Genomic DNA, 4,938 nt, shown 5'->3' with positions numbered 1-4,938 from the left:
AATTTCATCAAAATCAGATGTAAAATAAGAAAGTTATGACATTTCAAACTTTCGCTTATTTTTAACAAATAGTTATATGAACGAGCCAGTTACATCCAAATGAAAGAGTCGATGATGTCACTCACTATTTCTTTTGTTTCTTATTGTTTGAACTATACAATATTTCAATTTTTACGAATTTGACGATAAGGACCTCCTTGCCTGAAACACAGTGAGTGATGTCATCATTTCCTCATTTGCATACCGACCGTGATGTGCATATAACTGTTTTGTGAAATGAAGCGAAACTTTAAAATGCCATAACTTTCTTACTTTACATCTGATTTTGATGAAATTTTCAGTGTTATGCTTGTTGAATTTTTCTCTTTTTTTTTCAAATCAAGTTTTTGTTGGGGTGGACTTGTCCTTTAATGAACATTGTGCATCTCTTTATTTAATACCTGTTTTAAGACATTTATGATACCACATATGAAATTATGACTTTTATCTCAGAATTATGATTTTTAAGCTTCTTGATTACTACTTTTTACTTTCAAAGGTTGGCAGAGCTGATTACTTTCCACCTGACTGGTGACCCTTTTTCCTGGTTAATCAGATTCTTGATAATTAGTATTTCCATAGACCCAGGGGGTGTTTCACAAAGATTTAAAGTGATTGGTTAACATTGGTTTGACTTTTAAAAAATCTGAGCTAGAAGATCACATTTGTCACCTGTGTCTGTGATATGTTCCAAAAATGAAGCCCAGAAAAAAATTCGTTCGAAAATGATTATTTAGTGCTTCAAAAATTGAAATATAAAGTGACCGGAAACACCATCTTAATTTCATCCCATACACTTATGTGTACTATTTAGGTGTCTATAAGACGCCTATTTACAAAATCGGGGTCTGCCTTGTAGATTTAGCTTTTAATTCTCAATAATGGTTGTTTTCAGGGTTTATTAGTTCTAATACATGCACCTGTACACTTGTTTCATCTTGGTTTGAAAATTTTTTAAATCGGCTGCTCACAAAGTTAAACAATACCTTTAAAGGGGAATGAAACCTTTGGAACAAGTAGGCTTGTGTCGAAACAGAAAATCAAAGAATAAGAACAAAGAAAGTTGGAGAAAAAGCGGACAAATAATGAGAAAGTTTTGAGCATTTGAATATTGCAATCACTAGTGCTATGGAGATCCTCCTGTTGGCAATGCGACAAGGATGTGTGATGTCACATGTGAACAACTTTCCCTTTGATGGACTATAAAATACCCTCAAAATGTCTCTTTTTCCTTTTTCTAATGGTGATACAAACTCTCTCTATCCATGATGTATTTTAAAATCTGTATTACATGCCTCCTAAAGAAAGAACACATGATCTACTGATAGATGTGATAAAAGAGGCAATTTAAGTGAAATGTACACTAAAGGAACAAGGAAAGGGGAGAGTTGTTCACAAGTGATCACACATGTCTTTTCAATACATAACATTTCAACTTCCCTCTGAAGCTATATTTTTCCCTCGTGAGAATATTTTCCTCAAGTGCTTTGGGCAAAATAAAATCCCTCATTTTTGGGAAATGAAATGTTATATTCAAAATCTAGGAAGACAATTTCTGTATACTATCACAAGATCAAATTCAGTAATCCTCCCCATATCTTTAAAAGAAAATGAATGGTGCATATACAAGAAAATAAAAATCTATTTAAGACATGTATACTTCACTTTCAGATTAAATATATTTCATTAGAAATATTCTTTGGAAATTTGTAGTTCATCAGAATTCACGAGACATATCTATGCAATAAATCAAATATCATATAAATTTATGCAATTAAGCTGAATTATTAAAGTTATTTTCACACACAATGTTACAGATATACAATCATTTTATCATCAGTATTGAATACAAAGATAATTATTACTCTTATTCATTTTAATGCTATAAATTTCAGCATTTCATTTAAATGTATTGATTCACTCTAATTTATATGTAGGGGAAGGCGGGGTAAGTTGTGCCAGTTTTTGCTTTTTGCATGTTAGAATTGATATGATTAATAATCTTGTCGAAATAAGTACCTTGCCTTGAAATTTAATTCTTCTGGAATATTTTCCACCTATATATAACTTTTTATCCCCACACTGAAAGTCATCATGACCTTTGAAAAAAATGATGTCAAATGGCTCAACTTGCCCCATATATGGGGTAAGTTTGAGCCACCTTCTGGGGTAAGTTGAGCCACAAAAACTATGTACAAAATGAATGGGGGAGAACCAGCATGTCAATTTTTTGTTTAAAGTCTTTTCACTTGCTAATTCTCTATAAATACTAACATCCTGTAAAAGGAAAAGAGCAGTCATGTAAATTTGCTCCTTTCAGCCTGCATTTCAATCGATTTTTATGGTTTGTTTGTTTTTAAGATACATTACCATAGGAATTACCATGGCTCAACTTGCCCCATGCTGTTTGGCTCAACTTACCCCAGTCCGAACTTAGTGCGATAATTTTGTATCCACACATTTATAATGCATCCATCATATAAAAGACTATGACAAGAATGAAGATCCATACCTGGACTAATAATGTTGTTATCATGTCTTTATTATATTTAAAGACGTGTGTGTTTATAAAGCACTTATCTATTTCACACTCTTTTTTACTTTTTTGGCTGAAATTCATATTTTTTCCTCTAAAAAAATACTTTTTGTTTCAAAGTTGGAAACAATGTGGTGGGGTTAGGGGTTATGCTATGGGTCATCAATACATGACACCACCACAATGTCTGACTCATTCATTATTGGCCTGGGGCTGGTGGCTCAACTTGCCCCTATGCTCAACTTACCCCGCCTTCCCCTACAGTAAATGCATCACAATTCGGCTTGGCCGCCATGGTGTCTGATTTTTATCAAATAAACCATCTATCTGTAATAAAATCAATTCAACAGATCAAAATTTGATCAAATGTATTTATGATAGGCCAGTTTATGGTTGAAAGGGGAATTCAACCTTGGCAGTAAAATGATTGATTTAGGTGGAAGAAGATTATCAGTAAAATGAATAAAGTTTGAAAGAGATTATACCAGGAATTAGAAACTTATGATCGTTTCTGAATGAGATCACTAAGCTAATGTTCATCTCAAATTGGCAACTTGGTGAAGAGGCAAATCTCTCATTCATCATGTACTCAATTCTTAGGAATGTTTGCATTTTCTTCTGACCACAATTACCCTCATAAAACAAAACCTTGATAGTATTCATATACTGTATATGTTCTCATCATTGTGAGTTTGAAGATAAGAGAAATGGTGACATTTTATTGATAGATACAGTGGCCCGTATTCTGAAGTCGGGTTTAACTTAAACTCGGGTTTAAAGTTGTGGTTTAAGTATGGACAGCCAATTGCTACATAAATCACTAACAGAAGAGACATCATACTTCAACTCAATCGGCTCTCAAATCATGTATAATTGTGTAGAAAGGATATATAAATGATTGTCTTCAATATCGATGATTCAGGAAAGAGCAAAGTAAACAGTAAGAAACATACATTTAATTAAAATTTTGATACTTTGGGCTTTCCATACTTAAACCACAACTTTAAACCTGAGTTTAAGTTGAACCCGACTTCAGAATACGGGCCAGTGTCTCTATCCTACATCACAATGAGACAACCTATACATCCAAATTGAAATCTGCATAAAAAGGTCATTATTGTATGAATTTGCTTGACAGATTTTTCTCCTTTTTTTCCTTTCAAGAACTTTCCACTTGGGGTGATTTCCCCTTTAAAAGGAATTGAGCACACGATTGAAAACAAATGGAAGAGAGTTATATCTTAACTATGCAGACTGTATTTGAACAAAAAATAAATATTTATTCATATATAGTATAGAATGTATATTTTATTGTTTATTTTGATGTAAAGATAATGTATATAAATGTATATAGCAATGTTTATGTATTTCAAAGTACAAATGAATATGAAAGTTAAAAACGTGAAGCACAATAAATCATACCCTGCAGATCATAATACCATGGTTTATTTCCATTTCTTAAAAGTAAGGTACCGTACTCTGAGCAATGTGAACCCATGCCTACAAATGCCTATATTAAAGACCCAGACCGTACTCTGTAATTAACAATTTATATACTAATCAAATGCTTATAAACTACTAACAAGTGGAATGCCTCTGGCCGTCTCACCTGCATCACGCGGTTCAATATAGCAGCAGTGCTGACTTTGAAAACTACTCTAACTCGCACAAGATGTTCAGTGATACATGGTTACTCTTATGTCCACTTTTTATGAACTGGACCAATAAACTTACAGAGATATGATGGTTATTCAACAAAAAAACCCAACATGGCCAAAGTTCATTGACCTTACATGACCTTTGACCTTGATCATGTGACCTGAAACTCGCACAGGATGTTCAGTGATACTTGATTACTCTTATGTCCAAGATTCATGAATCAGATCCATAAACTTTCAAAGTTATGATGGTAATTCAACAGATACCGTACACCCAATTCGGCCAAAGTTCATTGACCTTTGACCTTGGTCATGTGACCTGAAATGCGCACAGGATGTTCAGTGATACTTGATTACTCTAATGTCCAAGTTTAACGAACTAGACCAATAAACTTTCAAAGTTATGATGGTAATTCAACAGATACCCCCAATTCGGCCAAAGTTCATTGACCCTAAATGACCTTTGACCTTGGTCATGTGACATAAAACTCACGCAGGATGTTTAGTGATGATTGATTAACCTTATGTCCAAGTTTCATGAACTAGGTTCATATATTTTCTAAGTTATGATGACATTTCAAAAACTTAACCTCAGGTTAAGATTTTGATGTTGATTCCTCCAACATGGTCTAAGTTCATTGACCCTAAATGACCTTTGACCTTGGTCATGTGACATGAAACTCTACTAGGATGTTCAGTAATACT

The sequence above is a fragment of the Lytechinus variegatus genome, chromosome 16 (genome assembly GCF_018143015.1).
Source record: "Lytechinus variegatus isolate NC3 chromosome 16, Lvar_3.0, whole genome shotgun sequence".
NCBI classification, from domain to species: domain Eukaryota; kingdom Metazoa; phylum Echinodermata; class Echinoidea; order Temnopleuroida; family Toxopneustidae; genus Lytechinus; species Lytechinus variegatus.
This window is presented reverse-complemented; position numbering follows the sequence as displayed.